We start from the raw sequence: 21,924 nt of genomic DNA on the forward strand, positions 1-21,924 counted from the left end.
TTTCTTTGCCAGTACCATGCTGTTTTTATCACAGTGGCTTTGTAGTATAGTTTCAAATTGGGAATTGTTATACCTGGTGCCATGTGTCTGTTGCCTAAAATGGCTTTTGCTATTCTAGGTCTCTTATGGTTCCAAATGAATTTTTGGATTCTTTTTTCTAGTTCTGTGAAATATAGTGTTGGAATTTCAATTGGCATTGCATTGAATATATATAGCAGTTTTGGTAGTATGGCCATTTTGACTATGTTGATTCTTCCTACCCATGAGCAGGGGATAGCTTTCCATTTTTTTATATCCTCTTCAATTTCTTTTTTCAGAGTGCTGTAGTTTTCAGTGTAGAGATCTTTTGCTTCTTTTGTTAGATTGATTCCTAGATGCTTCATTTGAGAAAAAATGTTTTTATTACATAGGAAAAATTTTAAGGTTGTGATTCTCCTAGAAGTCTGTAAGTTTGTATTGTTTTAGTGTTGTCATTGGCAGCCTTAGTTAAATATCTTTCAGAACGGGATCTGGTTAGACATGCTTGGTCCCATTGCCCCATGTGGCCATATCCAGTGTCCGTTTGTATAGGAGCTACCCTATACGCTGGTGACCCACCTGAGACTACTGTTCTCAGGAGCCTGGGAGAGGGGTTCACAAGCTTTCGCCCTTGGTCTAGTAACTAAAAGGGTGGATCCACTTGACTTTAGGGTTGGTCGGACTTGAGTAGAGCTTTGCAGGCTTGTGGCTTTGGGCAAATGATTTGATACTCTGGAGTTCAGTTTCTTAAGCAGCTTATCATTGAGTTTGTGAGTTCTGGGTGATGCCTTTGAGGACCCGCATGGGGCTTCTGTTTTTTGTTTTTTGTTTTTGTTTTGGTTTTTTCTGCACTAAATTGTGTGTGGTGGTGTTTTTCCCCACTCAGGGTGATGCTTGGTCAGGTCTTGCTGGCCTTATGAGGTAGATGTAAATGCCTAGTCACCAAGAAGTGTCCTGACTCTGCCCGTTGGCTGCCTCCAGGTCCTTAGAATGATTCTCTCAGAATTAATCTAATGTGCTTTTATGTGTTTTTAAAAAAGAGAAAAACCAAACACACACTTTCCCTATGTCCTGGAAAAGTAAGTGTGTTTGGAACGAAGTGTCAAAGTTAAATGCTCACACTGCCCCTGGGCTCCTTGGCCACAGCATATGCAGTTGTAAAGCATTTTGACCAGAGGTTCTTGCATTGATAGGATTTTTACTTCTTTTTTGCTTTGCATGTCTAGACCTTGCCCCTATGTTCTTTGTGCCTTCACTTTGGGGTGAGCTTCAGCCACTGACCCCTCCTGATGCTGTTTTCCCCTGCTGTGACAAGGTTGCTCTAGAGCTGGGGGCTCAGCAAGATGGCTGCTACCAGCATTTGGTATTGATGACAAATAAACAGGGTAAAAAAATACATATGGGTGCCTGGGGAGTTTCTTAGTCTGCTGTTCATGTTTAGGAATGTTGTTTCTAAGTTGAAGAACAAGGGTTGAGAATATAAAAATTATCCTGTGCTTTTTCGTGAAAAGTTCGGTATTCACTGCCAAAAGAGTTGGGCCTGACTTCCAGCTGCCTACTGTAGGTTTGTGAAAATTTTTGTGAATTCTCCTTTTTTGTTCCCCCTTAACCATGCTGGGATTTTACATTCTGTACTGTAGTGCATTTCATTTGTTTGGATGCAAAAATGTTATAGGAGGGTTGACACATCTGGGTAAGGACATGTTCCTCCTTGAGTTCCCCCACCTGGACCAGTGTGGAGCACACGGTCCTGCTCACCGTGAGACGTGAAGTCCTGCCTTCCCCTCTCGGAGGAGTGTTTGTGGAGTGTGTGATTGTGCTTCTTGGAGTTAGCCCCTGCACATTAAAGACTAAACCCCAATTTCTTTAATCATTATGCAATTTCTACAGATTAAGATATCTATGTCAGGATGAGATAATTTGTGTTTAAATCATTGCTCTGGGCCACATAAAATAAATGACTCCATTTTCCTGGATTTCGTGTCTTTGGTTAAAACAGAATTGGGCCTTTAACTTGCTTTCAGCTGTCCTCTTCTGTACGTTTTCCTGAGAAGCCATGGTGTAAAACAGCAGTAACCCCGGCTGGTTGTACCTCCTCATGGGGCCTGTGACTAAAGTGTGTTCGTGTGGGGGACTGGGTTTCCATGTCCAGTCCTGGTCAGCGCCCTCAAGAACACTTCATTGGCCCCTGGGTTAGTGTCTGGGGCATCACTGAGGCTGAAAGATTCAAGGTCAGTGCTGTCTAGGTGACTTTTTCTGCACACTTGCCACGTAACAGTGCTACAGCTGCTCCTTGTCTTCCTGTGCAGGTTGCCTTCATCTTGGCAGCAGGGAATTGAGGCTTTTAATGGTGAGATGATCATAGCTCACTGAATGGACTCATTTCCTCGGCTCTCTGGCTGCTTGTTGTCTGTGCTTCAAGAGGCTATTTCTTGTTGGTTCAGAAATATCTCTTGGAAGGTAATTGTCTCTCTTCTCTGTGGAGTCTCTCTCCATTCTGAATAACATCCTGCTCCTCAGTAGCATGGAAACCTTCTCAGGAGGTACGCAGAGTCCTGCAGAAAATGATCACAGCGGAGTCTTTTTACAACTAAGTAGATTCTCCATCTTGCCCCTCAGGGATTCTTTCAGTCTACTTAAATATGTAGACGGTAATTGCTTGGGCTCATAATTTTCCATTTCGGGGTGTATATTTTCCTTTTCTTTTGATTGTGATGTTCTATAATAATGATATTGGCTTGGCAGACATAGAGCAACCATTGAAAAATTTTAGGCTCCCCTTGCATTGAGGTGAAATAAGGGGATATTGATCCAGATGGGATGTGTCTATAGGGTCCTTAATTCCTTGGAAGAAAAAAACTCTGCTAGAAAAATCCTGGGTGCTGCAGTGCTGCTTTGGGTTGTGCTAACTTGGCGATCTTTAGACCTGCCTCTCCGGTTTGGGTTGGTAACAACATCTGTTTCTGCTAACATGTCCTGAGCACTCAGCCTTTCTTACATCGTCCTCTTCCATCCTTTCCTGCTTCAGTCTGAACGCCCCTTTAAACCACCTCTTCTGACTTGTTGGTTCAAGGACACCAGTTTCTCCTGGATTGCTGTAGTTGGTACCCCCAGCCTATGAATCTATGCTGAGTCCTTTTCACAAAAATGACCTAAGTCCTGCTACCTTGGTCTCATCTCCCCGTGTCATCAGCCAGAATACCCCCGCCCCCAGCTCTGCAGGCCCTGGGCATGTACTTCGCTTGTTGGGCTTGTCTGCCTGTTGCCAGCCATTAATATATACCTTTTTCCTAAAGCCAGATTCCTCTTTTGTGAATCTTCCTTCTGCTGTCTGAGAGGTTGTTTTCCAGGCTTGAGCTCCTGTGCCACGTCATCCTGTGTCTACAGTGCTCATTCCAGTTATATTGCAAATGTTCGGTTTCCTTCAGCTTTGGGGAAGGGAATGCTCTGTCTCCTTGGGGACAGTGGAGAAAGATCCAGGTTTACTTCTGCTGTGTATCCTTGGAAAAGTCACATCACCTACATTTATCTGTCTCTGAAAGCATCCATCCTTTTCCCCCTTTGAGTGCTTGTGAGAATGGAATAATGTATTGTGACAGTCGCTGGGGACCTCCCAGTGTGTCTTGTACATGGGGGGGCCTCTGTCCTTGCACTTTTTTCCCCAGTGTTCATTCTAGGGAAAGCTCTGCATGTGATTGGTGTTCAGTGTTTCACAGTGGAATTCTAAACCCTCCCGGAGCCTGTGTGGCATTTTGCAGGTTGTGGGTGTAAGACCCCACATCCCTGCTTGTTGGAGCTTTGTCTCTGGCCCAGCTTCACTGATTACTGTCTTTACTAGGGGCGGAGAGTATTCCAGCTTTCTTCGGTGTTAACCATTGCTCCCTCTACACCAAAGCAAAAAAGAGAGATAGCCCTTGGTTATGGAATGGACTGATACCCAGTGTTCCTTTCCCTGCCACTCCTTGTGAGTATGCACATAGTGTACGCAGGACCTTGTCCCTTTCTTCGCACCACCCACCACCTTTTGAAGGTGATTGTCCTCATCTGCACATGTCTGTGTTTTTTTTCTTAACCTTTTTTTCCAGAATTAATTTCCTAGAGGGAGTCATATTTGAGAACAAAACTTGAATAGACAATGAATGAGACTACTTGATTTTTCTGTGTCAGTAGTATGGAAAAAAAAATAAGCTTAAAAGTTGCTGCCTTCTGGCAGTGAATTCTGTTTTAAAGGTCACATGTAAGTGTGGGGTGCTCTCAAGAACACCCCACACCATCTCCCCTGGAAAGTCTCTTTGGCCTGCTTGGATCCCAGCTTCAGTGGGGCTTTCTTTTCTCTGAAAGGTCTTTCACAACTTGTGTTAGGCAGATGCTCTTGTTTAATTAACAGTGGTAATTAGTTCATAGTAGTCATTAGTATGTAAACATAATCTGACCTTTAAGTACTATAGAAGACATTTTGCAGTTCATAGGCATTAACTTTGACAGAGGGAAACAGAAATTGTATCAGTCAGTTTGGTATATTATTTCAAAACATGGAAATTAATTTCGTGTCAGGTTGTGATTATAATTGAGGTGTTAAAGACTCGGAAGAGTTGTGAGTTGCATTTAACTTCTCAGCAGGCTGTGTGCGTATTCAGCAGATAGCGTCTCTGAATAATTGGCCAGGCTAATGAGGAGAGCTCAGCCTGCTCCTATCTTTACCCTGTTGGGGTGTAGAATCAACAAACTGGGGAAGCAGAAACTTTGCCAGAAGAGACTGACTATGAAAAAAAGCCATTTTTCTTCTGTACCACTGACCCCAAGGGGACCAAAAATGGCGCTCTGGAACATTTAGGGAGGAGAGCAGCAAAGGCATAGACCTGGGCCTGGGGACACCTGTGACTTCAGGCTCCACACCCAGCTCTGTTTCCCTAACAGTCCAGTGAGGCTACTGGCCTGAGGTTAACCCAATGCTAAGATTTTTACTTTTGTATCTGAGTTTTGGCTTCTACTTAAAAGTCTGTGTAGTACATGACTGTCCCCAGTATAATTTGAGTCTCCCCAAAACTAAATTTACTGTGACCTCGAAGCTGTTGTGTAACCACTCAAGCTTAGCATTATATCAGCAAGATTCATGATATTGTTTGCATCACTAGTTTATTTTTATTGCTGTAAGGAACCCATTGTGTGAATACCCTGTAATTTGTCCAGTTTCACTGCTTTGGAAATTTGTGTAGTTACCAGACTTTGGCTATTTCAAACAGCCAATGAACTTGTGGTTTTGTTTTCTGGCTTGTCTGTGCCCAGAAATTTAAGCTTTTTCTTTCTCCCTTTTTTAAGACATAACAATCTGTTATTTAAGTTTAGCAAACTTCGTGACAAAGGTGTTGTCCCTGAAGTAGGGTGTGCTGGAAGGTCTGAGGCACCCAAACTGCTGATGACTAAGTGATCAGGGTGATAGAGAACATACACATATCCTTTCTATTTTTTTTAATCCTTATTTTAACTCCTTGTATACATGGTCGAGTTTTTATTTTTGTTTTGTTTCCATACATTTTTTTTTCATATCAGACTCCCATGAATTCTTTCGGCAGTAGACAGGTCATAAAGTATAAATAAATTCATAGAACATACTCGACATTCCTCTTACAGGCAACCTCTGCCTTTCTCTCGGCCAGCTTGCTTGTTGCTCCCAGGAAGCTAATCCTGAAACCCGGGCCTCCCTGCTCGCAAACTCCTTTTCCACGAAGATCCTGGGTTGGGAAGGACAGCTGCAGTGTGTGTCCTCACACTGAACATATCGGTAGTGTGACGCTTCACAGGTCACCCAGTCCAGCTCTCTTTCCTTACGGTCGGAGATGTGGTTTTAGAGAGAGAGGAGCTTGTTCAGGTGTCCTTTTCTGCTTTTGTGTTGCAGCGTGTCTGAAATTTTAATTTATTGATTGAGAGTAAGGCAGGATGGAAATGGTAGTGACAATGTTTAAGTCAGGTCCAGAGTAGCATGTGAATTTCTATCTTCTCCTCTTTGCAAATGACACACAGCGTCCTTCTCTCCCTGGTTACTGTTCGCAGTGTTTTATGTGGGTTGTGGGTTTTATTTTGGTCCTGATTATGTTAGCTGACATCTAGTTAGGAGTTTTGTTGTTCTGCCTGAAGAATTCTAAATTTCACTCAAGATTTATTTCAACTACAAATAAGACGAAATTTATCTTGCAGACAAGAGAACACACTTACTATAGGCATTGCTGGCTACTGTGATTATCTTAAACTCTGTGGTTTGCACTTTAGGTCCATGCTTGCTTCTAGCCAGCTGCTGTGCCTCAAGATTCGTGGTCTTTTCCCTTTCTTCCCTTAGCTGATGGCCTGATATCCTACTGCCTTCTCAACAGTCAGTGTCTGCCTGCCCCGCTCGCTTAATTGGACAGAAGCTCTGGTAGACAGGTGATCAATCATTGTCTTGTGCTGCACAATCATTCTTAATAAGCTGCCCTTCACTTCCCATGTTGATACAAAAATGCTTGATATTTGAATTAAGATGTGAGGGAGACGGTGAGGCCAGCAGCTGCATACTGAAGAGACAGAGCGGTGTCTGTATCAAGTGGGTCTTGAGTTTCATCGTGGGAGTGCAGGATTAATAGAGAGGAGGGAAAGGTGGGTTTCCCTGGGGATGGCCTCCAAGGAAAATATTGCTCCAGCTGTGGTGCTATGCTTTCAAAGACATTGCTGAGCTGCCTCCTGCTCCTTCACAATGAGGGCCCCTTGACCCTGTTACCACGAGTGGAAGTGGATGAACGAGCTCATAAGATTTCAACGGTAGGAGGATGTTCCGAAGCCACGGACGGTGATGGATTGATGTTAATTCCCAGTACAGGGCATCTTCCATTCTCCGACCCATTCTGTGCCTACACAGTCCCCCTAGTCTGTGCCTGTGCTTTTCTTCTTTTATTTTCTGCCTGCCTGCCTAGCTTTCCTCTCCCTCTGTCCACTTTTCCCTTACAGAATGTCTGTTAACAGAAAATCCCAGTAAAGTTCCAAGGTAGTATTTGCAACAAATTGTAGGCTTTGTAGTTTTAACTTGAAAAATGACTTGAGTTAAATTCTTACAGAAACAGACACAAAGACTTTCCAAGCAAAACTCATTCTGCTTTAGTTTTAAAATTTGCTTAGGGAGCTGTGCTTGTTGCTCCACTTCCTTTTGTTGGTCAGAGGGGAAAAAAATGAGAGGCTGGCTACTGTTTTACTACAAATCTAAATAATTATCTTCCTCTAACACTTTAGTTCTGTGCCATTTATTGAAAAAAAAATACTACTACAGTAGATGAAGTATGAAAATATATGTCACCCAACCTGTTAGATGTCTGATGCTGAGTTTGTATTCTCTAAAAATTGATGAATGAATTTTTAGAAAAATGGAGGTTAAGAATAGAAAGATACTTATTAAGAAGATAGCTCCTAAGAGGCAGGAGGGAACCTGAGTGGGTAACCAGGAACCCAACATTACAGGGAAGTTTGTTTTGTTTTGTTTTGTTTTATGCCAGGGATCGAACTTGGGACCTTGTGCTTGTGAGGCAGACAGAGGCACCATTGAGCTAAATCCCTGGCCCATCAGGGAAGCTTTATAGATAAAAACTCACATGGGTACAGTGGGTTATAGTCATGAATAACCAATAAATAAGGTTACAAGTATGGTCGCTCAGGTAAGTGATCGAATGGGAAAACAAGTCACCTAACAAGGGTGCATGGAAAGAACAAAGACTTCCAGGAAATGATGAGTCCAGAGGTCTTGGACACCCACAGGGTGACTGATGTGTATCTAGACTTCATTAGGCTCAGTGTTTGTCTTTTGAGGAGGTATTCGAGCCGGTCATCTTGGCTTTATCTTGAGGCCTGGTCTCCAACAGATGTGTCTTCCACCACAGTTGTGTGTTTCACCTTTGTCCTGACTCTCCAGGACCTAGGCCCTATCTCACTGCCTGTAACACTTCTATCCGACTTGGCTGTGTATGATAAAATAACTTGCTGAGGATATTGAGCACTCCATTTCTATTCTGATTTCTTTTACAAAAGTCAGACACACTGTGAATGTTATAAGAGAGCTAGAGCTTTTTTATTTTCTACACTATTCAGTCATGGTAACTTTTGTGGAATGTTCTGATTTGGGGCAAGGTCTTTGTATCTGTCTGCCTCTTTTTGAATGAAATAGTCATAAGATTCTATCATCCTACTTATCTCATATCCCAGTATATATTGCTCCAACAATTTAAGCCCTCTTGTTCTCTTCTGAAAAATGGGAATAATGACAGTTACCCCGCCATGAGATTGCCAGGTGGACACATAGTAAATACTCATTAAAGTGGGTAGTCACATTCCTTTGTGTAGTTACTTGGGTTTGGGGAAATAAGAGCAGGTAGAACTGTCAAGTTACGGGTCACTAGCAGCATTGTAACCTATAAGCTTATCTGAGCTTCCAGGCTCTTCTAGCAAGGAAAATCACATTCTTTTTTTTTGGTGGGGGGGGGTTTGAGACAGCATCTCACTGTGTAGTTGAGACTGACCTGGAACTCACTATGTAGCCCAGGCTGGTCTAGAACTCACAGCAGTTCTCCTGCCTCAGCCTCCTGAGTGCTGGGATTACAGGCATGCACCACCACGCCCAGCAAAAATCACTTTATTATCTGCCTTCTACAAGTGTTTTGAGGACTAAATGAGGCGGTACATGCAAAAACCTAGTGGGAAGCAGAGAGCCCATCACTCCCTTCTTCGGAGTGAGGAAGCAGCTTGATGCTACAAGAAGGAGGATCAATATTTAATATTTATGGAGCAGGTACATCAACTCTAAGCATGGTTAGAAATACTTCCTTAAGCTTCACCAAGTGCTACAAGGTAGTCACTACTATTCCCATTTTACAGATTAATAAACGGAGGTACTAAGTGGTTGAGTACATTGGCCAAAGTCACAGGGCTCTAAGCAGCAGAGCTAGGTCAACTCTGAAGCCCAAAGGGTTCATGGAGTTGGGAGTTTTAAATGAGACTCATCCTTTTGTGAAAGGTAGACATTACGCCACTCAGAATTGGTGAGCTCAGGACCTTTGGGTGGAAGAGGCTAAGGATTTCTTATTGGTAAACATCTCATAAATATTAATGGCATCAAGTTTTGTCCTAGGCCATGTTGATTTTTCTGTTACTGCTCACATCTTTATTGTAAGCTGCATCCATCATGGCTTGTAAATGAGACACTGAGGGAATTTGCTTCCCATGCCTTTTCAGTGTACGTCATCAGTGGGAGATGATGTGAGCATATTAAATACGCTTCACCTTGGAAGTTCGACCTCTGTGCAGAACGGAGAATTGTGAATGGATGGCTTCAGTCCGCCCTTCCCTTCTTTGGCTGGTGTGGGCTATGTCAGCTGCAGAAGTCAGACTGGAAAGTGGAAGTTATGGGCAAAGAGGGAGTCTGGCTGATGGCCCAGGAGGCGTGTGTGGATTGTGGCAGTCATGTCTGTTTGGTGCCTGAAGACTCTAAAGTTAGCTACATGGTTCTCAGTGGAACATGGTGTTACAGGTAAGTACACCTGAGATTGTGACTCCAGGAGAAGATTTCTGAAGCCTTCAGAAAGTCTTTTAGTTATGGTTGAAGAGTTTGAATCAAGATCTGAGGACTGTAAAACCCTTCCTTTGGGGATCTGAAGTTTTTATTGTTGTATGCCTCCTAAAGTTGTGTTTGATTGTTGTCCCTTCTGAGAGAAATGGAAAACATCCCTCTCCCTGCTTCTTGGAGAAGGCTGAAATTTCTGATTGAAGTTTGTTAAAGTCACAAGAGCTGGGTGCTATATATACATGTGAGTCCATCTGTAGACACAAAGTTCCTCTAAGAGGGTGAAAAAGAGGACTTCACAGTTGCCATCTTGAATGTGTAAGGGATAAGAATGTCAGCAAATTTTATTTCTACCCTTTCATTGACAGTAAAATAGCACGTCAAACTGTTCCTGCTTTGACACAGGAAATCCTATCTACAGCAAAGAGATCAAGGGGACAAATGGAAACATGGCTTTATGTGTTCTTACATGGAAAAAAGAAGCTTCGAGTTGAAAGGAGTTATAGGAGGTTCAGTATTATTTGTTTACTTTCTGTGTGTATCTAACTGTTGGAGATGTTCTGTCTCCTGAGGAGATAGACTTATAAAAAGGTTGCCACCTTGATATCTTGCTTTTCATTCTTGCTCAGCTGTTTTGTTGGAGACCTTTTATTTTTTATATACTTGATAAATTTTGACAGGATTATGTATGCTGAATTCCTTTCATACATTGTCCTTGTTAGACTAAACAGTAAAATTAAGAGACACAGAAATTGCAACATTGTTACTTGCTCTGTTGGGGTGAGTGGAAGGATGGAGAATATTCTGCTTTAAATCCTAATCTTCTCCCCTGCACCCCATTATTTCTTTGATCACTGCAGAGATCGAGAATGAAATATGTGTAGTCCTTTAAATTCTGGGATATAGGTGCTGACCCTATAAGGTTGAGGCTTGGATAGTGAGAAGAGTTGTTTTGCTGAATCATAGATAAGATCCTATCCTTGTCTTTTTCCCTTCCAAGTGGGTTTCTGACTTCTGTGCAGAGGAAGAATGGCTGATGTAGAATGTGGGGTGTTGGAGTTGGGATAGGGAAACCACTTGGAGAGGTACCCGGGTTTGCTCTTTGAAAAATAGAGGTAGAACTCTCAAGGAGGTCAAGAAAGCTGGGCATAACATTGGCTGATATCATTTTCCTCCTGTTGTAGAGGGAAGATACCAAGATAGGAGGAATCTATGTGATAAAAATGCTGTAATAGTAAGGCTGTTTTTGAGTTTGACAAAACCATATGGTTGGTTGAGGAGGGATTGGTTTCTGAATTGAGGGTGGGCTGTGGTGGCCCGTTTGTAAGTTATGATGTTCAGCTTTATGTGCCAAGGGCCTGGCACCCAGCCATCATCCTCCCTGGATGCCCTATGGACTCTGTGGTTATCTCTCTGTCTTGGCTTTTTTTTTTCATTGCTGAGATAGAATACTCAACACCCAAAGTTAAAGGAGGAAAGGTTTATTTAGCTCACAGTTTGTAGAGCTTTCAGTTCATAGTTGGATGGCTCCAAGGCAGAGGAGAAACAGTCCATGGCAGGCAGAAGACAGCAAAAGCAGGCAAGTGACTAGCGACAAGTCTCTCATATCTTATCCAGGCTACCCACCCTGGGGGCCAGTAGCACTCACATCCTTAATCCTTGCATCACACCATAAGTCTATCCCAGCATGAGATCCAGCTACCTCTGAAGAGCCCCCTCCCCCCAAGCACACGAGGCTTTGGGAGGACATCCTGACCCAGACCATGATACCTGCTGCACATGAACAGGAGGTGAAAACTGTCTCAGGTTGCTTTGCAGCAAGGGTGTTTAGTTTTCTGTTTTTCTCTCTCTCTATTGTTACTACTTTAAAAGCAAATTTTGGACTTGCTCACCCCTAAGGCTTTCTAAGAATGTTCTTCTGTTTGGCAGCTTCTCATGTTGGCTTATTTTGCCTTTTTGGTTGTATTTTTCTTCCCCTCCAGCTGACATTTTGAGGACAGAATGACTCCCAAGCGTGAATTTCAGAGTTCAAAAGCCAGAGAAGAAAATTGCATCTTCTTTCTCTGATGTGCAATTAACTTTGACTTTGACAAAGATTCCACACTCCGTTGGGATGTGGGAGAGTGTTGTAGAAGATTTGGAAGTTGCTAGTGAAATGAATGGTCTGCCCTGAGCTTGCTTTCACACATGCAACTCCCTCTATTTCCCAACACAATTTCATGGGTCCTGGGGCTTTACTAAGTTCACAGAAGCTACCTACAGTTGACATACTAATTCTTGCCTGCTTTAGATACACTGCCGTCTAGAACGTGCATTCCTGGGTGGCTGTTTCAACAAGGCCTTCCAGTCAGCAATGAGGGAAAATGAATTCTAGAGGAAGCAAACTCAAGTTGAGTTCAGGAAGATAAAGTGTTGAGCTGACACAGGACATAACCTCCTTAATAAGGTGTGGACATGATGGTGTTGCTCTGTATCTGCCCAACGGTAAAGCCCAGGAATAACTGCTTTTCGCCCACCTGCCTCTTCCCTGCTCTATCCAGCTCTCTGATTAACAAGAGAGGGGGCCAGCAGGCTTTAATCCAGTACTAGAAAGCAGCTACATCACCATAGGCAGAGCATGGATCATTTTATTAGCAGCAGCATCTTTAGAGCTGGGAAGTATGCTAAGTATACAACATGGCTTTTCCTGTTCAGTCCTCTCAAGAATCCTGTGAGGTTGGAAGTATATTTCCTTCTTATGCATAAGACAGCTGAGCCTTCAGAGTAGGTTGCAGAGTTGGGACACACACCTAAGCTATGCTGAGGCTGCTGATGAAATGGTCTAACAAAGGCTAAGGTGTGAATCTGCAGTATGTAATAATTCTGTGCTGTTTGCCCTTAAAAATGTGTGTGTGGAGAGAGGGAGGGAGCTAGCTGACAGGAAAAAGCTGACAGATCCATTGATATAATGAGAGAATTTCATGTACTTTCATCAGTGGTCAGTCTATCAAACAGGAAATAAGTACTGTGATAACAATACAGAAAACCTAGCTTGATCTAGTGGGCATAGTAGAACAGGACCCTTAACTTGGAGGATGGAAACAGTATTGTTAAATGCACATGGAACACTGATGAAAAGTGATCATTCGTGCACCTCGGTAAATTTGAGACAGTGTCATGAAGGCCAGTTAAAAAAATATTTAAGTTAGAAAGTGAAGACGAAAGGCGATTAAGTTGCACACAGTTGTAGGAGTGTGAAATGCATTTGAATTCCTTTCCTATATGGAGCTTCCCATCTGACCCTGGCTATGAGGCACTCACAGCCTTGGGGCTGGCCTGGAAGTCCAGCAGCCTGGGGAGAGTCTCAGATTACTGGGGTCACAAGCTGCTCCTGTTTCCTTGGAGGCCCAGATGGAGGGCCATTTGGTGTGGGAACCACTCTGTGCTTCCCAGTGAGGCATTTGTAAACATAAATCCCTCCACTTCCACTCCCTTTAGAAGAGCCTTGAGGCTGCCCTGAGATTCTTTGTCAGGAGGAATTCTGGGCCATACCAGCATTTCTGCCTGTGTCCTCATAGCCTCACATTTTCAGTGCTGCAAAATAAAAGTGTCTTCTAATATGGAAATCTCTGATTTTCACAAAGCTGTGAATAGGAGCTTTGTAAGTGGGGGATTTTAGGCTCCATGCTTTTCTCTTAATAAAATAATTCTGATTCTAGGAGCTGTGTGTGTGTGTGTGTGTGTGTGTGTGTGTGTGTGTGTGCGCGTGCGTGCATGCGCAGTGCATACCCTGCCGTGATTGGTGGCATCTTCTGGGCCAAAAGCCTATTATTTTTTTTTCTCTGTGCCTCACACAGAGCTTCTGACTCGTACTATGTAGTAGCCTTGGAATGAAGAAATGAAATCATGTCCTTTAAACAGGTGTCCCTGCCATATAGCATCTGTAAATGATACCTGTTGAGGTGGCTGGCATCTACGACTTCAGTCAAATTTACAGCCTTGGGGTCCAGAATCAGTTCCATTGAGTTCATGCATGGATTGTACACTTGCTTTTATTCACTCATTCTTACAGAGGTTTGAGAAACCATGGGAGGGTCTGGAAGTTCAGGCTGATGTCTGCTGTTCGTGATGAGTCACCGTAGGAAATGAATAGAGAGGGGCTTAGACTCAAAAGATTTGGAAATTGGGGTGGACTTTCCTTTGCTTTTATACTCAAGGGAAAGATGGCCCAAAGAACTAAAATGACTTACCTGGAGTCATAAGGTTAGCTAGGTGGGACGAGCGTAATATAGCCATCCTCATAGCATCTGTGTGTATGAATCCATGACACAACATCCTTTTGGTAACACTGGTAACAGTCCAGTTTTATATGTAAGGAAACAAGTTGGAAGATGCTCCTTGCCTGTGGCCACAGGGGTCACATGGCTCCTGCTCTGTTGTGTCTAACTGTAGGAGTCACCCTCCTATCCAGAGCTGCTCCTCCACTACTGCCTCTTTTGTGTGTCTCACCCGCGCATTAGCATTAACTTGCTTCATGTTCTGAGGCAGGGCACCATCTCCAGGGTGAGGGTGGGTTCTCCAGCATTCTGGAAATGGATGCCAGTCTCTCAGAGCGGACATAAAGCTGGCATGGGATTAACTGGTGCATGCAGATTTATGTAACTGGGTTCTATTAGAATTTTTTGAACACACCCCCATGTTCACTTCTGAAAGATTCTGGAGACCTCACTGCCCGCCCTCTCTAGTCATATTGTCTCAGGCCTTTGGCAGAGCCACACTGGAGGTTAGTACAATGCATCCTCTGTAATACTGTTAGAATGTGCTTTTATCTTTTCCTTGGATATTAGAAATTGGTGAAAACTTACTGCAATTAGCCTTTTCTAGCCAATTTTGGCTTCCTGTACTGTGTTCTCTTCATAACAGGGTACCAGTTGACTTGTGGGAAATAGAACATTTGCTTAGACTTGTGGACCATTCAGCCTGGAAGCAACTTTAGGGTAATTTAAGGGATCAGGTGACCGAGTCCCCATGTTTGTTGTTGCTTAGCAGCACAGGCTAGGCCAGAGATAAGTCCCCCACTGCATCCCCACTCTGCCTGAGGCTTTTTTGCACCCTACTGAGGTACTATGAGAGTCTCAGAATTCAGTGGTAGTGGGGTATTGGATCTACAACACTGCTGCCAGTGGGAACTGCTGAAGACGTGCTCAGAGGAGTAAATGAAAAGCTTTGGTCCTTCGTTGATGAGGGCTATGGGGAATGGTATTGCTTTTTTTTATTTTTTGTATATTTTTTTGGTACTGGGATCAAACTCAGAACCTTGCGCTTGCGAGGCAGGTGGTGGAAACACTGAGCTAAATCCCCATCCCAGGGCTGTGGGGAATGGGCAGTAATGCCATAGGCCATGTAGATCATACGCTTATTATTTTACATAATTGATAGACTCTACTAAGCAAATAAAATACTTATGGCAAAAACCAGTATCTACTTTTGTTCTAATAACTTGAAAACATCCATTTCCTGTAGACAGAAACACATATGTGTGTAGCCGTCATGTTTTTACCTCCCCATCAGTGGTATGCAAGTGTGCATGCCAGGGCTTCTCTTCTGCTTCTCCTCAGAGTCCTCTCTGAGCCCAGTGAGGCCAGTACTGGCCAGTCCTAGTGGGCTCAGGGGACCTGTTCTCAATAGGTCAAGAGGCGTTCTCTGCTGAACAGGCCCCGTGGGCATCTTAAAGGTGTTTTACTTCTAAACTGAAGCCACAAATTTAAGTCTCATGTCTTCTCTATCAGCTTGTGAAGATGGCCCAAAAGCATCTCTCCAAGCTGTGTCCCAGGTGATCTTCACTTCTGTTTGGAAGTATTCTCTGCTTCTATGTGAGAGGTAATGTAGTGGTTACAGGTGCCACCCCCTGTTCTCAGCAAGCATGTCTAGTCTGTGTGTATTCAGGCCATGCATAACTGGGAGGTGAGACCCTAGAGTTCCTCAGATTAAGTGTGTGAGAGAACGTAGATGTGTGTCCAGACAACAAGCCACAGCCTGTATTTATACATATGTGTCTTTGCAATGTGCATACGTGTGTGTACACATAAGAGGAATCATGATGCCTTGTAGTTGTGAAAATGAAGTATTGAATCTGATAATTCTCATGTAACTGTGAACCTAGGTCAGGCAGTAGGCCTCAGATATTTATGTGGGTAGGAATCAGTGGGAAAGGGTCTGCTAAACATGCAGATTCTTGGGGCCATAAACATGTATTTTTAAATTTTATTTATTTATTTATTTTGGTACTCGGGATCAAACTTGGGACCGTGAACTTTCAAGGCAGGCACGGCACCACTGAGCTAAACCCCAGCCCCAAACATGCATTTAATAGCCGTCTAAGTGATTTTTAGTCAGGTAGCTCATGACCCACACTTAAACTTGAGTTAGAAATCAGAGAGAGTTGTTGGACTATATTCCTTTATGTCCCAGCCCCCATTCTTGTCCCCAGCAGCTATTTGGACCCAGTTTACATTTTAGTAAGAGCCCTAGTTCAGGTAGTAATGGGTTGAGGCTATCTATATAAGAGAGACCAGTAAACTCGAGATGAGCTGGTTTTTGTTCTGAGTACAACGCTGTTTTACCCTGTCTGTCTGTCTGTCTATCTGTCTATATATCTATCTATCTATTTATACCAGGGATGGAACTCTATCTGTCTATCTATACCAGGGATGGAACTTGGGACCTTGCACTTGTGAGGCAGTGGCAGAACCACTGAGCTAAATCCCCGGCCCCAAATGTTTTAAATATGAAGTGACCTCCAAAGCCTCATGCATTTAGGTTTCGCTGCTTGATGCAGCAGTGTTCTGAGGTGAGGCCTAGAGGGGAGATTGGATCAGGAAGGCACTGACCTCATCAATGGGTTAGCCTTTTGTTGAGTTTATCCCCATCGCTGGGCACTGAATGGGCTGTTAGCCAGTAGGGCCTCATTGGAGCCCATCACTGTTCTTTTGCTCAGTGGCTACTCTTCAAGGCAGGTAAGTCAAAGATAGTCTGATTAGGGCTGGCATTTTTGATCTCTAGTTTTCAAGGCTGCGTATTTTCTGGGTAGGTCTTATTTTCAAGGAAACGCGGTGGGTCTCTGGAGACATGCCTTTGAAGGGCATATCTTATCCGTATGTAGCTCCTTCCTCTCTGGCTCATTCTCTCACTGTCCTTCCTGTCTCCAATGAGGTATGCCACTGTGTTTCGCTACAGGCTCCCACCATGATATTTAATTCACCACAAGGTCTGAAATAACATCCAGGTTACCATGGACTGCACCTTCTAAAATTGTAAGCCAAAATACTCTTTTTTCTTTGAATTGTTATTCTCGGGTAGTATTTTGTCACAGCAATGAAAAAATACATAGGTTTTTTTTTTTGTTGTTGTTGTTCTTACCGTATTGGTTACTTAGAAATTTACCCCTGTGGCTATTAAAAAGCAGTGCCAGGAAGATTTGAATTTTGGTGGTGTTTTGATGCTCTTATGGATGTTCACAAATGTTAGCCCCTGGCCCTGAGATTTCCTTGGCGCTTGAATAGGAGAGAAATCCTGTCTAGCAGCCTGTGGATAGCTGTTTAGAAAGGCCCAACTTCAGGAAGCCCTGTGAATCACTGTGAGTTTGTGATGTGACAAGCGCCTCATTTCTGGTAGTTTCAAGGCTCTGATAATTAGCTGCTATTTGCTTATGGTGTGAGCTACAGACATTTGTCAACTCTCTTAAAAAGTAAGAGGTGACTCCTCAGTTTTGCTGCCCAAATGGGCATTAGTTCACTGGGGGGTTAAAACACAGACACTGTTCGGCAGATCCAGGCTGGAACCTGAGGGTCTGCATTTCCAACAAGCACCCAGGTGGGGACCTTGTTCAGGGACCTCACTATGCAAGCGATTAAGAATCAGACAGAGCTGAATTTAAAGTCCAACTCTGCTGTACCAAGCTGTGCTCTGCTATGACTTTGTGTACCCAAGTCACCTCACTGAGCCTGTTTCCTTCTTCTTTTGATAGAGACAAAATGATTGAATTGGATAATCTGTAAAAGGCACCTGACTGAACAAATGTTAGCACCCCCACAGCTCTGGGGTAGTTTGTACAATCAGAAAGAAGTGAGGCAGGAGCACTAGTAATTGAATCATCACCAAGATGTATCAAAGCAGTACATTCTGAGCAAATCGAAGATTTCAGTGTTAGGTAAAGCCTGCGGTCAAGATGTTTTTCTTCTTAAAATGTGATTCTGTTCTGAGACTTACAAGAAATATTTATCTAAATAAATACTCTTTATTGTCTAGTATATTCCAGCAATGATGATTTGGTCAGGGCGTAGAATTTTTGATTCCCAAGTTCTGTTAACTTGATATGTAGAAACTTCATTTTTTTGGTTAGCCTCCCAATTATTTGGCGAAGATACGTAAAAATTTGTTCCTCCTGTACTCACCACAACACAACACAGAATGCTTCTGTGACCTCTTTTTACTAAAATGTGCATGGATTTCTTCTTGCTGACCCCCCAAGCAGTCTTTTGGCTATATGTGGTCCAATTCAGTTCAGACTGATCGACATGGGGGTGGCATCAGATCTCATATGGTGAGGGTTGAGGCCCCTAAGACTGCCCCCTCTTTGGTGGCCAGTCATAAGCATAGGTTTCTGCCCCAACGGCTGTACATTGGGGTTGCAATAACACCTTCCACGGGTTTAATCCATTTGTGAGAGAGGCTTACAGAACTCAGGAAATGTGTAGATGAGCTACATAGGGCGAGCTGTGAGGGATGATGCAGCTTCCACGCTCTCTCTGGGCACATCACCCTTGGGAAGACTCCAGAGTTCAGCTGCCCAGAGGCCCCTGAATCCCATCCTTTGGATTTTTATGAACGCTTTATTACTTAGGCATAATCAGTTACTTATTTTTCTCTGGGGATCAACTCAAACTTCAACCCCTGTCTCCTCCCCCGAGGTTGGAGGCTGGAACTTGATCCCCATCTATTCAGGCTTTGGTCTTTCCTGATCAGCCTCCATCCTGAAGCTGCCTAGGGCTCCCTAAGCCCAGAGTTATCTCATCAGCATACAAAATATACTGTTATCATCCAGAAATTCCTAGGGTTTTAGGAACTATAAGTTAGAATCTAGGAAGATAACCAAGTGTGTATTTCATAATACCATAAGTCAGTCAGTCGCCTTTATTCTTTCTGTTACTCTAAAGGTAACTAGGAGACCTGGATTCCAAATCTGTCTCTGACACTAACTGGCTTTGTGACCCTGGGCAAGTCCTATGGCTCTGGTACATTGTATAAGCCACACAAGGACAGAGCGTTTTTCTGCCGTTTTCACTGCTGGGTACAATGTACAGAGTAGGTAGTAAGAAAAACTACCTGTTCCATGAATGTGGAACCTGGTCAAGGCTCAATTTTCTAAAATGTTAACGTTCATTTTAATCCCTCAGGAGGCCTGTTAAGAGATTCTGACCCAGTAGATTTGGGGTGGGGCCAGTGTCTCCATTTCTAAACAGTTTTCTGGTAAAAATGATGCCTTTTGTCTTAATGCAAGTCCTTAAGCAAGATAAGTTGTTATGTGAGTCACAGAAATCCTTCTAATGTCTTTTTCAAAGTCAGCATTGGAATGACGTCTCATCTTTAAAACTGACCAGTAGCCTGCGTTTGTAGCCATCTTGGCACGAGGGCTGTCTGGTTCAAGCTATTGGCTCTTATGTTTCTGACGATTTATGTAGTGCAAATGTTCTGTTGAGCCCTAGTCCTCCAAACAGCTTGTTAGAAATTCAGATTCTGGGCCCCTGCCCTGAGCTCCTGCATCAAGCACTCCCTGTGGGTCAGCAGTTTGTCCCATCCTGTCTGCAGGGTTTCTGATGTTGGAGACCCACTGCAGCCTACAGGTTTTCAGCAAGTGTTGAGGCTATTAAGGGTGTTACTGGTAGGTGTCAGCATGCCTCTCTGGTTTATCGGTCATACCAATTCCTTGAAACCCATTTGAAGTTGATAGAAAAAATGTGATGTTTGGAACCTTAAGTAGAGTTTAGTGGCTGTGGAGACGGTAAGCAGAGATAGATGGGCTTCTACCATTTGGGAGCCATATGTCTGTATGCTGCATAGCTGAGGTCATTTTTGCTGGTATCTTCCTGTTCTTCTACAGGAGTTGACTGGGGCTGCCCATTCTAACTACCTTAAATGATACTGAAGATCCCCTCCTACCTCCCTTCTGATGCAGTTGATTTGGTCTGCAGGCTGGGCATCAAGATTTTTCAAAGCTCCCTAGGTAATTCAGCCACGACTGAAAATTACTGGATTAAGTGAATATATCATTTGCCTTTTTTTCTCTGTGTGTTTCTAATTTATTTTAAATTTCCATACCATAATTCTGTGTGTGTGTGTGTGTGTGCACATTCGCATGTGCATGTATCCAAATAGTTCTATGAGTTTGGATACGTGCACAAAGACCTGAAACTACCACTACACTTAACATTCTCAGCATTCAGTTTCACCAGGCTCTTTTGGAGTTTTGCACCTTGAAATGTCAAGCTGAAACTCAGGGCCTTCTTTTAGTGTTTACTTTGGCATTACTGTTGTGTTGTTACTGCTGTCAGCGTCTGGACTATATAGCATGTTAGAAGGAGTGTGAATTTCGCAATTATTTGCTAGTCCTGTTTGTTGTGTAGCTTGGAGCCCATCATGCTAGGGTGTGTGGCATTGGCTGCACAGTAGATCTGCCTGGGAATCTCTCATAACTACAAATATCCAGGACTCAGCCTCGTTGCTGTTGGTAATGGGTTGCTGGGCCTGAGAACAGGTGCTCTGTAATGTACTTGCAGGTCAAAGGTCATGGTTCTTGTCTAGCCCCACATCTCTTCTCCTTGCTATATAGCTGCGTCTCATTTTCTTCTGTGGCACCAATTTGGGTGTATTTTTAAAAAGAACAGGAGAAAGGGGCTTTTCTTTGCATATTGATCTTTAACCTTTACTCTTGGTAATCTTTGTGTTTTGCTTCCCAGGGGCGAAATTTTGCAGATCTCTGCAGCACATGTGTTTTGTCTTTCTTTCGTGTACCACCTCTGCGGGATCACAATAGTGCCGATCACAGGTGAGCCGTGTGTGGGCCACGGTGTGGGACTGTCGACTGTCTCAGTGGTGGCCCTGTGCCTGTTGTGGTTTATTGTGGGATTACGGGAAGAGGAGGGTGCACTCTTCTTGGGCTTTGCAAATCAGTGCAGTCTGACACAGCAGTTTCAAAAAACAGATGCTGTTGTTGTAGTTTTTAAAAGATTATTTCTAAGCAAATGGTATTCAAGGAACACATTCACCTCTAGGACTGATGCTCCTTGAAATTCAGGGCTTGGGTTTGAATGTTCAGCAGTGTTTGGTCCAGAGAGGGAGTCCACTTCCCTGGAGGTATTCTACTCTAGCAGGGCAAGTAGTGTGGTGTGCATAGGTTGGCTTTTCATTGCCGTCACAGAATGCCCGAGACAGACTAACTTTATCTAGAAAATTTTGTTTAGATCACAGTATTGGAAGCTGAAAGTCCCAGATCGGATGGCCCTGTTTGTTCGGCCTCTGGTAAGGATGTCACAGCAGGTCACAGCAGTGGGGATGATGAGTGTGGGAGCAAGACATCCAATCTCAACACAGGAAGCCAGAGAGCAACCAGGGGCCGGGCTCAGGCACCTATAACAGCTCACCGTATGAGACCAGAACTCCCTTCCCAGGGCAGCACCTCAGGGAGCTAAGATTTTCCTCCAGAGTCCCTCTTCTTAAAAATTCCACCAGGGGACCAAATCCTGAACGCACAAATCTTTAAGGACCACTTAGCTATAGTGCTATGCTCTAAAGTTGCTTTCACTGGTTGCTTAGAACAAACCCATTTTATGGATAAGAACACTGAGCCTTTGGGGAAGAAGTGATTTACTTGCTCAGCCACTGAGCTGCTGCTTTAAGCACACAGTTTACATTGTGTATATAGAGGTTAAGTTGATCCAAGAGGCTAGATGATGGATAAGAAGGTTAAAGAATAATTTTAACGGGGAGAACAGTTCTGTCAAATTCAACCCTGGATGACCGACCAGCTCCTCTTCTCTTGGGCCTTACTCCTCTCACAGTTCTGGCTTAGACAGGCACTTTTTCTTCCTTATGGCACCAGCACCCAGGCAGCTCCTAAACGTCTTGCTGGTGTTGCATTGCACCTTCCTCAGCCTCGTGGAAAGTGTCAGCCTTTCCCTTGTTCTTGCCACTCCAACACCACTCTTTTCACAAGGGTTTATCTGTAATGTGTTGGCCGTTAAGCCCTGGTGAGCTCCTCAGCCCTAATTCCCGGAGGACCACTGTGAAGTATTGTC

General features: G+C 43.7%; 1 protein-coding gene across 7 annotated transcripts in view; it reads left to right on the forward strand.

Annotated features, from left to right (window-relative positions):
- Positions 1-21,924, forward strand: part of Tln2 (talin 2) — a 392,497-nt gene that overhangs the window by 100,995 nt on the left and 269,578 nt on the right. The window contains exon 3 of one of the 7 annotated variants that reach the window (XM_033756129.1): positions 20,587-20,675. The exons of the other annotated variants lie outside the window; for them this stretch is intronic. The gene's annotated coding sequence lies outside the window, so the exon portion shown is untranslated. The remainder of the gene's footprint in view (positions 1-20,586; positions 20,676-21,924) is intronic. 7 annotated transcript variants of the gene reach the window in all.

This window comes from Fukomys damarensis, unplaced genomic scaffold (assembly GCF_012274545.1).
Source record: "Fukomys damarensis isolate Sample0158 unplaced genomic scaffold, DMR_v1.0_HiC HiC_scaffold_25, whole genome shotgun sequence".
NCBI lineage: Eukaryota > Metazoa > Chordata > Mammalia > Rodentia > Bathyergidae > Fukomys > Fukomys damarensis.